This window comes from Narcine bancroftii, chromosome 3 (genome assembly GCF_036971445.1).
Source record: "Narcine bancroftii isolate sNarBan1 chromosome 3, sNarBan1.hap1, whole genome shotgun sequence".
NCBI classification, from domain to species: Eukaryota; Metazoa; Chordata; class Chondrichthyes; order Torpediniformes; family Narcinidae; genus Narcine; species Narcine bancroftii.
Window position 1 is genome coordinate 201,558,032 of NC_091471.1, and position 17,812 is coordinate 201,575,843.

A 17,812-nucleotide genomic window follows, 5' to 3' on the forward strand; every position below is an offset into this window, starting at 1 on the left:
AAATAATTCCATTCTACTCTGTCAAAGGCTTTTTCTGCATCTAAAGCAACAGCCACTTGGCTTCTTATTTCCATGAACTGCATGAATTAGATTAATGTTTACAGACATTATCCGCTGTTTGTCCTTTCTTAATAAATCCAGTTTGATCCAGTTTTACTATTTTTGGTACACAATCGGCCAATCTGTATGCTAATAATTTCACTATTATCTTATAATCTGAATTAAGTAGAGGTATTGGTCTATATGATGCTGGTGTTAGTGGATCCTTCCCTGTCTTTGGTATTACTGTAATTATTGCTGTCTTACATGAATCTGGCAAGTTTTGTGTTTCTTCTATCTGGTTCATTACTTCCAGGAGAAGAGGAATGAATAACTCTTTAAAAGTTTTATAGAATTCTATTGGGAATCCATCCATTCCAGCCGTTTTATTGTTCAGTAGCTTTTTTTAATATATCCTGTACTTCCTCTATTTCAAATGGTTTTATCAGTTTGTTTTGTTCCTCTTCTTGCAATTTCGGCAGTTCAATTTTAGCTAAAAACTCTTCTATTTTATCATCTTTCCCCTCATTCTCAGTTTGGTATAATTGTTCATAAAATTCCTTAAATTTCTCATTAATCTCTATTGGATTATATGTAATTTGTTTGTCCTTTTTCCTTAATGCCAATACAGTTCTTTTAGCTTGTTCTGTGTTAAGTTGCCAGGCTAATATTTTATGTGTTTTTTCTCCCAGTTCGTAATACTTTTGCTTTATTTTCATTATGTTCTTCTCCACCTTGTATGTTTGTAATGTTTCGTATTTTATTTTTGTGTCCGCCAATTCTCTCCTTTCCGTTATATCATCTCTTTTTACTTGTTCCTTTTCTGTACTTATTATCTCCCTTTCCAACTGCTCTATTTCCTGATTGTAATCTTCCTCTTAGTTACATAACTTATTATCTGCCCTCTAATGAAGGCTTTCATTGCATCCCATAATATAAATTTGTCTTCCACTGATTCCGTGTTAATTTCAAAATATGTTTTAATTTGGTGTTCAATAAACTCTCTAAATTCCTGCCTTTTAAGTAGCCTGGAGTTTAACCTCCATCTATATGATCTTGGTGGGATATCCTCCAGTTCTATTGCTAAAAACCAGGGTGAATGATCAGATAGTAATCTAGCTTTATATTCAGTTTTCCTAACTTTCCCTTGAATATGGGCCAACAACAAAAACATATCAATCCTTGAGTATGTTTTATGCCTACTTGAATAATACAAGTATTCCTTCTCTCTTGGGTGCTGCCTCCTCCATATATCCATAAGTTTCATTTACTGCATTCATTTAACCTTAAATTTGGCCACTTTATTCTTTTTAACTAGTCTTTTGTCGAGTTTTATCCAACATTGGATCCAAATTAAGGTTAAAATCCCCTCCTTGTGTATCTACAATCTTCAAAAAAAATCTTGCATAAACTTTTGATCCTCTTCATTAGGTGCATATATATTGAGCAAATTCCAAAATTCTGAATATATCTGACACTTTATCATTACATATCTCCCTGCTGGATCTATTATTTCCTCCTCTATTTTGATTGGTACATTTTTATTAATTAATATAGCTACACCTCTAGCTTTTGAATTATATGATTCTCCCACTACGTGTCCTGTACCCAGTCTCTTTTTAATTTGTTATGTTCCACTTCAGTTAGATTCATTTCTTGCACAAATGCTATATCTAATTTTTCTTTTTTCAGTAAATTTAATAACCTCTTCCTTTTAATTTGGTTATACATTCCATTAATGTTTATAGTCATATAGTTCAACGTGACCATCTCATATCCTGTTTACAGCTCATTTCCGCTTCCTTACCTTTTCCCCATTTTCATCTCTCAGTTTTCCCTTTTTAAACTCAATGTATGACAACACATTTAAAACATAAAATACTCCAACAACTTCCACATCCAATATTCCCTTAACCCCAAATGTTCCCCCCCCCCTCTCTGATTTGCCCCTTATCCCTTGCTGGGCAACCACAACTCCCCTTTCCATTTGGATTGTGATCCTGCTCGCAAGCGTCAACTGATTTAGCAGAGACAGTTATTCTCTTCCCCCCCCAACACCCCCCAGAAAACACTTTTTTTAAAACACATATAACAAAGTTCTCCCCTTTTTTATCCCCTTACTTCCTTCCTTCCCTTCTTTAGTTCTTTACATATACATAAAAGATGTCTCTTTTACATCTTTATATATATTTTATTGCCGTTCTTCATTCTTATTACATCTCTTCATATCTCCTTCTGTCCTGCAAGCGTTCTGCAAATTCTTGTGCTTCCTCTGGATCTGAGAACAGTCTGTTTTGCTCCCCGGGGATAAATATTTTAAGCACAGCTGAATGTCTTAACATGAATTTATTACCTTTTTTTCCATAGGATCGATTTTGCTGTATTAAACTCCTTCCTCTTCTTTAAGAGTTCAAAACTTATGTCTGGGTAAAAAAAATATTTTTTGACCCTTGTATTTCAGTGGTCTATTGTCTTCTCTAATTTTATTCCTTGCCCGCTCCAATATATTTTCTCTTGGTTTTTGATGTGTCTCTGGTTTTGGAGCTAGTGTTCTGTGTGCCCTTTCTATTTCCATTCCTTCCTGCATTTCTGTCATTCCCAGGACCTTCAGGATCCATTCTTTTATAAATTCATTCATATCTGTGCCTTCTTCATCTTCCTTCAGGCCCACTATTTTTATGTTGTTTCGCCCTCTATAATTTTCCAACATATCAATTTTATGAGCTAACAACTCTTGTGTCTCTTTAATTTTTTGTATCACTTTCTTCCAATTTTCCTCTCAAGTCGTTTACTTCTATTTCTACAGCCATTTCTCGTTCTTCCACATTTTCTACTCTTTTCCCCATTTCCGTCATGACTAGTTCTAATCTTTGCATTTTATCTTCTGTTCTTTTCATTTTTCTTTTAATTGCACTAAATTCTAACGACAACCATTCTTTTAATGCTTTCATTTGTTCTTCAAAAAAAGCTTTATCTATATTCTGTCCATCTGTTTTACCTTCTATCTTTCTGAAGATCTTGGTCTTCTTCTTCTGTGTCTGTACCTGTGTTTGTGTCCTCTTCTTTTCTTCTTTGTATCTGTGTCTCTTCTGATTTTTCTGATGAGTAGCTTGTCTCACTTTGTCGGGTCTCTTCTTGCTTGGTCACTTGCTGTTGGTCCTCATCTTCTGAGCTGCTCATCTGTCGAGTCTCCTGTTGCTGCTCCTCTTTCCATTCACCCCGTTGACTTTCTTTCTCACCTGGTAAGCTGCTCATCTGTCGAGTCTCCTTCTGCTGCTCCTCTTTCCATTCACCCCGTTGACTTTCTTTCTCACCTGGTACTTCATTCCCTCTCCTGCCACTTTCCTCATCTTCCAGCTGAGATCCCTGGTGTCGGGCATCCCTCAGCTGGTCGCGCTGTAGTTGCCCACTCCTCAGCAGTTCAGCGGTCGGGGGGTCGCGACTCCACAGGGCCGACACCAACCTCAGAGATCAGGCGCTCTTCTCCACCACGGCTCCCTGTTCCTTCGTGCAGGTAAGGCCTTCTCCTTTCTTTTCCGGTGTCTTTTCTTCTTTTTTTCCCCATTATTTTTATGTTTTCCTTCTTAGGTGCCATTTTCTTTCTCTTCCCTGCAACTTTATCTGCAACTTTATCTTTTACATGTGAAAGGAAATTGCCCCATTCCTGTTAAGGAATATGTGTGCATTGAAAATGGGGAACTGTAACTACCAATGTAGGTGTGGTGTCTGAGTGCACGGACTTGTGGAGTAATATCAAAGGCCGATGCCCCAGTTTTCCTGTTCCTGTCAGCTTAGGGAAAGGGTAGACAGGGTGTCACTTTGTGAAGAAAAAAATGTCAATCCCCTTCCCAAAGCAACATACTATCTGTGGTATACATCAGCAGCCACAAACTGGAATGACACTAAGAAATCCAGATTAAGGGTGACCTTAATGTTCACTGTGACAGCAGTACAGGCACTTGGAAATGAGGTTTTCTGTGGTCACAGTTTTGAAATGTGCACACTGCTGCTAAGACAATTGTAGATAGAAGCATAGTTCCTGGTGAACTCTCGCAGGAAAAGGGTTCTGAGGCTTTGACCATTTTCTCAGGAGGGTCCCCCACTGCCACCAGTGAAGTGTTTGTTGCACAAACATGTCATCCCTTGAAAAGGAGTCCTGACAAACTCCTACCCTGGCTGCAAGAAAGTAGATGATTCTGAGTAACCAGTCAGCTGAGAAACGGGTTTGCAGCTGTCAGACAACAGAGGTGGGTTTTTAATCATTCCTTTAAACAAGATTTATTTCACAAAAAGGTCAGGATAAGTTAAATCTTATGGTTGAATAACAGCTGTCACAGTGCAAGTCAAGGTGATTGGAAATCTCATCGATGACAAATTTTGGCTGCTACTTTTGATGACATTTGGTCAAATTTAACCCTGGAAGGAACGTGCCAACGAACTCAGTAATCTCACCTAAAAAATATGGCTGTTACAACATCCAGAATCCATGCAGAAAATCCCGTTTTTTCTGCATTATTCCAATGGTCAACAGCATTTTATTAGTTTTTGTGGAGTTGACAAATTCCTGGTCCACAACGGAGAAAAGCAATTAGCTATATTCAGCTTTATTGTGAAAATCCTACATTACCCAGAGTGCTTTGAACCTTTGAAATTCTCTTACCACGAAGAGCTGTGGATGCAGTTATTAAGTATATTCATGAAAAAGACAGATTTTTGGAGAACTATGGGTTATGAAGATGAGGCAGATGATTTCCCATGATTTTATCGAATAACAAACCAGATTTTGAAGGATTGATTGACCCTATACCTGCTTCTTGTATTTTTATGCGCAACATTTCTTTCATAGTACTCGATGGAGAGGACTGCGGTGTATGTAGCACCTGGAGAGATGTTTCGGGCAATTTGTTTACATTTGATTCATTTCTATGACTGTACAAATGTTTCTATTCTTACATCTAACAGCTAGGTTCCTTTACTTGGACACTGCAGATTACTTTTCTGTTCTTATTTGATCAGACTGTGGTGAAAATACTTTTATTCTCTGACTCGATCTTAACAAGAAGTTTTCTTTGTTACAAAAATAACAGAAACTGCATGAAATTCTCAGCAGATCAGGCCGCATCTATGGGAAGTAAAAACAGAATTAATGTCTCAGACAGGAGGCCTGTTGTCACCACAATTCTGACGAGAAAACATTGGCTCCATTCCTCTTGCCACATATGCAGTCCGGCCTACTGAGTATTAACCAGCATTTTGTTTTAGATTTCAAATGTGGATATTTTCATTTTCATGTTTTTTGACAATTCCATACCCAAGCCCTCAATGTACGTCCATGATTTCATATGTATGACACAATTAATTTCTGCTCAACTCCTACCTCCTGTCCAAGCATTTGAACTGGTTTAAAATAAAATAGACAATGGAGCAAATTCCCCAATTTCAATCTCCACTGGAAAACAGTAGGCCCAGTGCTCGCTTTGGCAGCACATATACTAAAATTGGAATGATACAGAGAAGATTAGCATGGCCCCTGCGCAAGGATGACACGCATTTAAAATATTTTTAAAAAGAAGAAAAAAAAAGAAAAAAAGAAAAAAAATGAAAACAGTAGGCCCTTTCATGCAGTGCAAAAGCACATCTGTAAAGGCAGAGATTCTCAGCCCTTTCGTCAGGAGGCTCACCTTTATGAATGCATCATGACTGGCTCTGAGGTGCCGACTGCAATCCCTCTCTGGGAAGGATCATCGGCAGAGCGCTGCACTCCTCCACCCCACATGAATGTGCAGCCGCTACAAGTAGATGGCTAGGAGTGGGCTGATGACGTCGTGATGAAGCCGTCAGCCTGTGACCCATCTCCCCTCTCTCTCCCATCCACAGCCCTCTCCCTCCATGACCCCCTCAGGCCAGGGGTGGCCAGCGGGAGCCATCCGGCTAGATTGGGGGGTGGGAGAGTGGTAAGAGCCACCAGTGGGGTCCGTGATAGCCCCGCTGGCCACTCTGGAATCTCACCGGGCTGTTTGGGCCTTTAGGGCCCCTTGTCAGCAGCTCAAAACGGGGCAGAGCAATACCCGTCTAATCCCCCACACAGCTGGAACTGTGCTGGGAAGCACAGAGTGGTTCCAGCGCTTGGGGGTTATGGGTAGGGAAGACGGCCATAGTTCTGGCACATGTTTATGATGGGTGGCGCTACGGCACCAGTCGCCCAGTCTCCTTTAGCTCTGGAGGGTGCTACGAGGTGCCGCTGAACATGAATGTGACTCAGAAGCAGCCTTTTAGGGGTGCTCCATGAAAGTTTATGTTTTCCCTTTGAGCTTATAGTCGGCCTCTAGGTGGAGACCTGGCACAAAAGGGCCTAATGTTAGGAAGGAAACCACAGACCTGATCATTACTTCCTGGCCTTTGAATTACATTCACCCGACTGGGAGCACATGACTGGACATTTACTGTAGAAGCAAATTATTGCCCACAATGAAAATTCGCCATCACACACTTGAATTTCTACAATGATCAAATGCACTGATTTTAGTTGAAGCTCCTCAGAACTCTAAGCACACGTTGTGCCTGTTCAATTTCCACTTTGTTATCTCCCTGGACAGAAAGCTTCTGGAAACAAAGAGAATATCCACAACTCACTTCTCTTATTCCTTTCTTTCAGTATTGACATTCAGTTCTCCAGACTTAGGACTTGGCAGAGATATGAGTGAAACACAAAAGTCTGCAGATGCTGTGATTGTAGTAATGACACACCGAAATGCTGGAGGAACTCAGCCGGTCTTTTCTGGGTCTATAGGAGACAAAGATATATTGTCGACGTTTCGGATTGAGCCCTGTTTCAAGGAATACGCTAGAAGCAGGAGGTCCCAGAATTTAGATAATGAGGTAGGAATCCAGACCAACAGAAGGTGTTAATTGGATGTGATAAGGAATGAAGTAAGAATTTTTCCCTGAAAGAAGACAGGGAATTGAGAGATGACAGAGGAAGGAGGTGGTTGGGAGGGTTAAATGAAAGTCAGAGGAGTCTATATTAATGCCATCCAGTTGGCGGGTGCACACTTGGAAGATGAGGTGTTGTTCCTCCAATTTATGGGTGGTCTCATGAGACTATGGACAAGCATGTTGACAAGGAAATAGGATGGGGAATTGAAATGGGTGGCCATTGGGAGATCCATGCTGCTGTGGTGGACAGAGCCTAGGTGCTCAATAAAGCGATCTTTCCAAGACTTCCTGCTTCTGGTTTATTCCTTGAAGAAGGGGCTCAAGACCAAAACATCGGCAAAATATTTTTGTCTCCTATAGACATTGAAAAGACCAGCTGAGTTCCTCCAGTATTTTGCTGCAGCATCGTTCAGTAGACACACTTCCAAGCAAGCCCAATATCAGATTTGAGACCCAGTTCATGCAGGTGCTCCCCTCATCGAATTTACTTGGCAGAGATATTACCATGCAAGCTATTGCTGATCACTCTCCCCAAATGCCCAGAGGTTTGTCAGTGCTGCTCAATCACAATTTGCACTAGTGTTACTTGGTGGTGTGTCAGGAGGACCTACATTGCCAATCACTTGTGTGCATACATTTCTTTCTGAAGGTGGACTAAAACATTTGGTGAGATGCCACCTCCCAACAAATCCTAGCAGCCCTGACACACATAACAAATGACGCAGAAATTCATTTGCAACAAATATCACTTGAATTATTCAAGCTAACTTGTTTTGAGAAGCATTCAGAATAAAAATATGAATCAAATATTCTGTTTTTCTCATTGCTGGACTTTTTTTGGCCTGAAAGGTAATGCCTGTTCAATGATAAACAAATTTAAATCAATTATTTTCAAACTGGAATGGATTGTTTGGGTCAAATCTGAGCTCTTCTGGTCTTGAAATGTGCTTTCCTGGACAACCGGACTTCCAGATCAGACATGCACAGATATTACTCACCAAACAACACTCCTACAGAGTACCTAGGTAATTGGGTCACCTTGTGCTGTAATTTTCCCATCTTTAAGTATTCCCAGAGCAACCAGACATGTTATTGTTGCTAAATCTCTGCTGCAGCATCGTTCAGTAGACACACTTCCAAGCAAGCCCAATATCAGATTTGAGACCCAGTTCATGTAGGTGCCCCCCTCATCGAATTACTGGTCAGCCCTCCTCAGAGCCCCCACTCCCTTTCAGGATTCCCTTAACTCCTTGATGTACTCTTGTTTCCCAGCTTCAAATATATATCCAACCCAGATTCCCTTTCTCCCATGATTTTCTCTTGGGCTCCTATCAGACTTGTGACATCTTCATGTAAATGGAGTACTGTATTTTTTAAAAATCAGTTTTAGAAGACAGCAAGTTAATGAACCTTTGCTGTCCAAATTAACTTACAAAACCAATACATTTTTTTTGGAAGAAGGGAGGAAATCAGAGCTCTAAGAGGAAACCCAGAGAAATCGTACGAACTCCTTACAGACAGCGCCAGATTTGAATCTGGGTCACTGGCGCTGTAAAAGTGTTGCACTAACTACCATGCTAACTGTGCTGCTCTAACCACTACACCAATGGTTCTCAACCTTTTTCTTTCCACTCACATACCACTTTAAGTAATCCCTATGCCATCGGTGCTCTGTGATTAGTAAGGGTTTGCTTAAGGTGGTATGTGAGTGGGAAGGGAAGGTTGAGAATTACTGCTCTAGACCCAATTGTTACTGAAATATTTTGCTTGAGAAAAATTGTCATTGGCCAATTTCTTTTGGAGTTATGGAACCGTGCACATAACGAGTCAATCAGGTATGATTAAAACAGTGGTTTTCAAACTTTTTCTTTCCATCCACATACCACCTTAAGTACTCCCTTACTAATCACAGAGCACCTATGGTATAGGGAGTACTTAAAGTGGTATGTGGGTGGAAAGAAAAATGTTGAGAACCAATGCACTGCACTAACCATGCTGGTGTTGGATGCACTAGTCTCAGATTTCCATAGGATCCCATCCTGTATCAAAGGTTATTGTGCGATGCAAAAGGCAAGATCTCTGGTTGTCCAGCAACAGGAGGATGTTACCAGGACTGGAGGGTTAAGTTATAAAGAGAGTATGGGTAAGATCTGACTTATTTCCCTGGACCTCATGAAACATATAGTTACACAAACTTTTGAGAGGCATCGATAAGGTAAATGGTCATAGACTTCCCAGCCCTGCGGAAAAGTTTAAAACTAGAGGGATCAGGTTTAAAATGAGATGAGAAACATTTAAAAGGGTATAATTATAACATATAATGGACATGAATAAGAAAGGTTAGGTTTGGAGGCATATGGGCCAAACAAAGACAAATGGGACTTTGTCTAATTGACAAAGTTGCCAAGGAAAATGAAATTTAAAAATGGCAGGTACATGACAGATGAAGATGAGTACATGGATATATTAAGTGACATGGTTTGTTATGAATAACCCGGTTTTCTAAAAAGGACACAGGGGCAGGCAGACCCAAGTAATTATACGCACAATTCATTGATCCTAGCAGAGAAGGTTGAGATGAAGTTCATAATAGATTGGAGCTTGCTTCCAATGGTGAAGGGTTTGTGAACCAAATGGAGAATGACAGGAGGAAAGAGCGGGCAAGAACAAAAATGCAGAGCAAGTTGCTGTAATCTGGACCACTCTTCCTGAAAGATGAAGGAAAGAGATTTGACAAATATTCCAAAAAAAAACAAGAATTGGGTAAGTATTTTGGGAGGAAATAAATTAGCACATCATGGAGGAAGTGCAGAAATGTGGTGCAGTGGCTCAGGCCACGCTGTACCAAATCCTCCCTCCTGTGCCCTCACACAATGTTACCAGGACTGGTGGGCTCAAATTAGAAAGGAAGGTTGAGACGCATTTCTTTTTCCTGTAGTGTGGGAGACTGAAGAGATATATAAAATTATGAGAGTCATAAATAGGCACACTTTTTCCCAGGGTTGGGAAATTTAAAACTTGCCAGCATATTTTTTTAAGATGGGAAGGACAAGAATTAAAGGAGACTTGAAAAACACCTTTTCCCAAACGATGGTTAAATGAAATGAGGTACCAGTAACAAGTAGAAGACACTGAGGCTAGTACATGGGTAAGAAAGATTTAGAGGGATAAGCCAAAAAAAAGCAAATGGGGCTAGCTTAAAGAGCCAGCTTATTCACCGTGGACAAGTGCGGCTAAAGGGCCTGCACCTGTGCTGTAGAATTCTACAACTCCATGATATTCCAGGATTCTACGAAAAAAAGGAGTGTTGGTTTTGGTGCTTGGAAGCTGGAGATGGGACAGAATTTGGTAACCTATCCCTATCTTGTTTCCATTCACAACTGGATTAGTTTGGCATGGCTTCCAACACAAGAACAATGTGTACTGAAAGCTACCGAGTTTTAGGTCAGGAATTAAACATGCGTTGTAAGCAGCTGGAAAAGACAGCAAAGAGTTTTTGGGCGAGTGAGGAAACCAAGTAAATCTGCATTTATTTTTGGCTTGTTGTTTAAATAATTTCAATGTTAATTGGCTAATAGTCAAAGATGATTGAGATGTTTTGGAAATCAAATACATATCAGAGAGAGAAAACATTTGCAGGGACATGGAAATTGCACAGGAGGGTGCCTAAAATTAAATCACTTTCCAAGACACAATGAGCCAACGGCTCCAAGTCTCTGGTAGTTTATTCTAAGATCTTATGCTTGTATTGTGAAAAGCTGGATAAAAATACTGGTTCTTAAAGCAGTTACACTTTCAGTTACAAGAAATTGAAGTAAAAACACTCATTCATTTTGCTCTACTCACTTTATACCTATAACTGTGTGGCTCGGTACGACAATAACCAAATACAAATTTGCCGATGATACCATGGTTATGGGTTGTATAAAGGAAGGGGATGAGTCAGCCTACAGGATGGAGATTGAACACTTAGCTGAATGGTGCATCAACAATAACCTTGTGCTCAATGTCATCAAAACTAAGGAGCTGATTGTTGACTTCAGGAAAGGAAAGCCAGTGATCATTGGTGGATCAGAGGTGGAGAGGGAGAGCAAATTTAGGTTCTTGAGAGTCACTATCTCGGAGGATCTTTCCTGGACCCAACACACCAGCGGCATAATGAAGAAAGCATATCAGTGCCTCAACTTCCTCAGGAGTTTGTGGTGGTTTAGTATGACATCAGAAAACCTGGCAAATTTCAAGAGAGGTGTGGTGGAAAGTGTGCTGACCAGCTGCATCACGGTCAGCGCACCAATATGTGAACACCAATACATCTGAGCGTAAAGCTCTCCAAAAGCTAGTGGATACAGCCCAGGACATCACAGGCAAAACCCTCCCAACTATTGAGTACATCTGCAAGGAACGCTGCCATAGAAGGGCAGCACCAATCATCATAGACCCTCACCACCCAGTACACACACTGTTCTCACTGCTGTAATCAACAAAGAAGTACAGATACCACAAAACTCACGACCAGATTCAGGAACAGCTACTACCCCTTCACCGTCATACTCCTCAACGACAAGCTCAATCAGGATTCATTTAAGGATTCTTACTTGTGCATTTTATTGATTTTATTTTGTTCTCTCTGTATTGCACAATTTATTTATACGTATTCATTATCTGTTCATACTTCTTTTATTTGTTTACATGTTTTATGCTCTGTACAGTTTATTTTTTGCACTGCCAATTAGTGGTAATTCTGCTGCAATAGCAGGAAGAAAGGAAGCTCAGGGTTGTATGTGATGCCATGTGTGTACTCTGACAACAAATCTGAAATTAGAGATGAAATAGGAGGTAAACAATTCTTTTAATCCTGCAAGTATATCCAGATATTCTGAGGAGTGCTTTATTCCATTTGCTAGTCCTGTACATGCAGCTAGTACTGGAGGCTGCACACAACTAAAGAGCTTTCAAATGGAAAGTACATTTTTTGAATATGGGACCCCAAGAAAAGATCAATAAAAATGGAAAAAAATCCTTGTAATAATACAGCACAACTCGAAACAGCACAGTCACCAAAATGCATTGGAGAAAGCCAATAGCTGCTGAAGAAACAGGCTTCTGAGCAACATAGGTGCATCAGTGTTAGGAGTTCCTTAAATCGCCACAAAAGCTGAACAGATTGAAGTTAGATATTTTGGATAAGTGTTTTTGATGTAAACAGGACAGAAACACATTTTTTAACACTCTACATGGACATGCCCCAAATTGAATTCTTTTTGGACCAATTTAATAGATTTTCTTCAAAGGGTAATAGGTGTTCTTTTCTTTGGCTTGGCTTTGCGGACAAAGATTAATGGAGGGGTAATGTCCACGTCAGCTGCAGGCTCGTTTGTGGCTGACAAGTCCGATTGCGAGACAGGCAGACATGGTTGCAGCGGTTGCAAGGGAAAATTAGTTCGTTGGGGTTGGGTGTTGGGTTTTTCCTCCTTTGTCTTTTGTCAGTGAGGTGGGCTCTGCAGTCTTCTTCAAAGGAGGTTGCTGCCAACCGAACTGTGAGGCGCCAAGATGCACGGTTTGAGGCGATATCAGCCCACTGGCGGTGGTCAATGTGGCAGGCACCAAGAGCTTTCTTTAGGCAGTCCTTGTACCTCTTCTTTGGTGCACCTCTATCTCGGTGGCCAGTGGAGAGCTCGCCATATAACACGATCTTGGGAAGGCGATGGACCTCCATTCTGGAGACATGACCTACCCAGCGCAGTTGGATCTTCAGCAGCGTGGATTCGATGCTGTCGGCCTCTGCCATCTCGAGTACTTCGATGTTGGTGATGAAGTCGCTCCAATGAATGTTGAGGATGGAGCGGAGACAACGCTGGTGGAAGTGTTCTAGGATCCGTAGGTGATGCCGGTAGAGGACCCATGATTCGGAGCTGAACAGGAGTGTGGGTATGACAACGGCTCTGTATACGCTAATCTTTGTGAGGTTTTTCAGTTGGTTGTTTTTCCAGACTCTTTTGTGTAGTCTTCCAAAGGCGCTATTTGCCTTGGCGAGTCTGTTGTCTATCTCGTTGTCGATCCTTGCAGCCGAGATAGGTAAACTGGTTGACCGTTTTGAGTTTTGTGTGCCTGATGAACTCACCAAAACCTTCGACACCGTGAGTAGGAAAGGGCTTTGGCAAATACTAGAGCGCCTCGGGTGACCCCCCAAAGTTCCTCAACATGGTGATCCAACTGCACGAAAACCAGCAAGGTCGGGTCAGATACAGCAATGAGCTCTCTGAACCCTTCTCCATTAACAATGGCGTGAAGCAAGGCTGCATTCTCACACCAACCCTCTTTTCAATCTTCTTCAGCATGATGCTGAAACAAGCCATGAAAGACCTCAACAATGAAGACGCTGTTTACATCCGGTACCGGACGGATGGCAGTCTCTTCAATCTGAGATGCCTGCAAGCTCACACCAAGACACAAGAGTAACTTGTCCATGAACTACTCTTTGCAGACGATGCCGCTTTAGTTGCCCATTCGGAGGCAGCTCTTCAGCGCTTGACGTCCTGTTTTGCGGTAATTGCCAAAATGTTTGGCCTGGAAGTCAGCCTGAAGAAAACTGAGGTCCTCCATCAGCCAGCTCCCCACCATGGCTACCAGCCCCCCACATCTCCATCAGGCACACAAAACTCAAAACAGTCAACCAGTTAATAGGTGTTAAACTCCCGAGAAACCCCATGTTGTTTCTTTTGGGGGATATATCAAGGATTAATCCAGATTTAAAATTGGATTGGTTTCAAAAAGAATTTTTAAAGATTGCGCTGGCAGTTGCAGGAAATGTATAGCCGTTTCATGGAAACTGGATACGGATTTGGTATTAGATACATGGCATGGTGAAATGCGAAGCTGTATACCTTTGGAAAAGATCACACCTAATTTCTTTAAATTTGTTCTTTAACAAATATGATAATTTTTTGAAAATTTGATTTCAATATATGCAAAAGTTGGTGTTATAACTTTATAAGTAATTACATTATGTCAATTGGTAGAATTTAGTGCAAATTTTGTCACTCTCTGGCCTCACCTTAATGTATTGTATTTTATTTTACTTTATTAGACATTGTTTGTGTGTTTAATATATACAAGTGTTATGTATTACACATAATGTTTTATTTTACTATGTACCATATTTAAAAGATATAATGATAGTTTTAAGTGTTAGAATAATTAGGTCATAATTTATCCATAAGGTAATATCCAGCATTGTTTTAAAATTAGTCTATTTTTTTTCTTTGTTCTTTTCCTTCTTTTTCCTTTTTCTTGTTTTCTTTGGGGGGTTTCTGTGTGGGAGGGAGCGGGTGGGGTGGGAATAAAATAATAAACAAATCTTGCATTAATTTTGATATATAGAATTTTTGGTTCTGTACGCAATTTTGTTACTTGTGCCAATAAAATAAAATTTGAAAAAAAAATGTTCCTTAAATAAAGATTTGAAATGCCACCCATTAGCCAGTTTTATTTATACATTAGTAGGAATGAAGATTTGAACTCCTAAAAGTGAGTTATTGTGTTACAGTGAGGTTTTAGCTTTACAATTTAATATAAAAACAAAAACAATTAAGCATTCCAAAGTGAAGACTTTGTGCACACTAAAAAAATAAATTATCCACTTACATAATTGGACACAGACACTAGCTTGCAAGTAGATAACTAAAATGAGCCTGACAGTAAAGCTTGATATGCAGAAAATTAATATATAATTTTAATTGTATTCAGCTGAGTGGGAAAATCATCAAGATACAATGGAACTTCATTTTCCATTAAATGCCCCATTCTTTCCCCATCTTGTGACTCACAAAACAAATTTAACCCAATTAATGTGGGAAACTACTTCAAACAACTTAATTTTCCCAATTGCCTTTGTAATTTAGAATGTGCAGATTGAGCAGTTAAATACTAAAAGGGCCTACTTTTAATTTGAAACGCTCGAAGCAAAACAAAAATCACAATTTTTCATGTAACCATTTTGGTGTCTTTATCAGAGGATGCTCACAAAAAAAAATTTAGATGCAGAGAGGGCTAGAGAAAAGTTAGATCCATCCACAATTATTTTACACAGTAAAAAGTAAATGGCAGCAGGTCAAAGGATCTTTGTTGGCCAGTAGTGGATAATGTAGATAAACTTGCTCTGTTTTCTTCAACATTTAGTGCACAACATTGTAGCTACACATTCAGGTAAGCAGCTAAAATACAAGCAAAATCCAGATCTGTAAATCATAAATGTAATTGATTCAGAGTCCTTTTGAGAGATTGTATAAAGAAATGAACTTGGATGCAGAACGGATTAGAAAAAAGGTTCAGCCACATTATTCATTTCACAAGTAAACATTTACAAACGTGCTCTGATCTCTGCCTATGATGTTCACATAAATCAACACTGCAACATCTTCCCAGTCAGTTGAAATATTTGGTGAGTACCATATATTTCAGCGTTCAAGTTGGCCTTCAGATAAGATGGGTCCCCATTTTCATGGTTTTAATCACATATCGGGTGTACAAGTTGATTCCCAAAAATCACATATGTGACCCATATGATGACAGTGTAAACAGTGAGACCCTGGATGTTCTTGCCGAGGTCTTTCCTTCAGATGACGATAATGATTTTGTAGGATTTTAAATGTTTTAAATGAATAAAAAGTTCTTTCTGATGTACTGATAGCTTAGAAATTTGTTGTTGGTTGGGTTCTTTTTTTAGTGGATCGTCTTATACACCGAATTTACATCGAGTTGTTTTTTTTTAGTTGAATTTAAGGTCTCATTTTTGTATCTGGCGTATAAGTCAACCCCTGATATTTGAATGCATTTTGTTGAGGGTTTCAAGACTCTACTAGTATGCCTAAATATACAGTAATTTCCATTAGAACTCAATTTAAAATGTTATATCATGCCAATTCTTTACAAGATATGTATCAAAGTAATATTATATTTTAATATGGTCCTATACTGAAAAACATCCCAGAGATTAGCATTCTCCTGGAACATAAATATGCAAGCACATGTTGCAGACTACCACCCATGAAGCCACAACCTTATCCTTGTTTCAGGAAGTATGTAGTACAAAATGTAGAAGCGACCAACTACTGCTTGATATTTTCAACACCATCTCTTCTATACTGCTTAAAAATTATGCATTATAAATAATTTATAACTCTATACAAATAAAGCAGCTTTAAGAAAAGAACATTATACACTAATATGTGCTTAGTGCTAAGTGGGATAATTAAAGGTCAAATTATTGGAACGGCTTCACAGAAGGAATAATTTCACAGTGATCCAGTGAAGTCAGGAAGAGTTATGGCTCCAGGCACATTTTTTTTCCCCCAAATCTCAGAACGATTTAAAAATGTTTGTCAGGTAGCATGTATTCAGGTATTACCAATGTCAACTACAGAGCCACAACTCTGTCTATGTTCTTATACAGTAGACAAAATGAGAGGACTATTTGGTTGAAGATTCTTGGAGTTCATGTGAATCAATCCAGTAAGCAACTGAAACAACTGCAGGATGAGGGACAGGTATAAATACAATTTAGAATATTTTTGGAAACAAATAGGTTCATCAAAAAAAAAGTGCATCACATTTTATTGTATTCTTCAGAAACTACCACAGGGAGAAATGAATGAAAAAAAGGTCTAATGAGTGGAGAAACTTCACAAAGAACAGCAAAAGGTACCATTATCATTGAGAGTATAAATATGACAATGAGAAAGAGAAAGCAGTGAAAAAAATGTAGATATATTGTTCCCAAAATGTTGGACAAGGAATTTTAACTCCCTTCATCCTATTAGATATCACCCACCACTCCAGTTAGTGGTCTGCCAGTAACTGAGCTGAGTTATCCAGGCTGGCAGAAAAGGTGCTGCTTAATCAAGGGAAAGGCTTCAAAAAAATGATGATATAATATTGCAGTGACAGTAGATCCTGATGTCCTACCCACCAAACTTTCAGCAGGTTACCTGTCACAACCACTCAGTTCAGTTTGAAATATCTTACAAAATCCTACACTGCTGGGCCACATAAGAAAGGAATTTGTTTCAGCCACCAATTAATTACTTTCACAAGCTTCACCTGTCGGCATCCTTAATGCATATTAGGACAAAAGTGGCTAGTCTGCCCCTTTGCTCCATTTTTCTCACATTGTTTAACTTAAGAAATTTCTTACTTGGTGGAATAAGTATTATTGTTTCCTTCAACTGCAATATTTACTTCAATGTTTATCACATTAATTCTGCTCTTATGCCTCCTGTTAAGATCCCTGGTGTAATTTTTGTTATAATTCCTTACTGATCTATATTTTAATACATATAATTTAAAGATTGAGTATGATGGGTGGCATGGTTGGTGTAGTGGTTAGTACATTACCTTTACAGCGCCATTGATCTGTACCAGGATTTGAATCCTGCACTGTCTGGAAGGAGTTTGTATGTTCTCCCTGTGTCTGCATGGGTTTTCTCCAGAGGCTCCAGTTTCCTCCCACCATTTGAAATATACTGGGTGGGGGGTGGGGGGGGGTGTAGGTTAAATGGGTGTAAATTGGACAGGACAGACTCATGGGCTGAAATGGCCTGTTACCAAGCTATAAGTCTAAACTTTTAAAAACTTAAATCTTTTCAATTCTATTTAATGATTTCACTATTTAAATATATATTTTTTTAAATTAAGATATATTTTAATTCAAAGTCCTTCAGTTCATTTATGGGTTTACATGGATGCCCAACATATATTTATCATCCATAATTACCATTTTGAACTGATGTATCCTTTTGCTAAAAGTATTTTCACAATCCTGTAGGAGTGTAGGGGATGA

General features: G+C 39.4%; 1 protein-coding gene and 1 pseudogene across 2 annotated transcripts in view; one reads left to right on the forward strand and one right to left on the reverse strand.

Moving 5' to 3' along the window:
* The window catches only part of LOC138758024 (E3 ubiquitin-protein ligase MARCHF1-like), a 459,755-nt gene that overhangs the window by 381,173 nt on the left and 60,770 nt on the right, over nt 1-17,812 (reverse strand). The window lies entirely within an intron of this gene.
* On the forward strand, nt 5,508-5,603 carry LOC138759682 (U6 spliceosomal RNA; annotated as a pseudogene).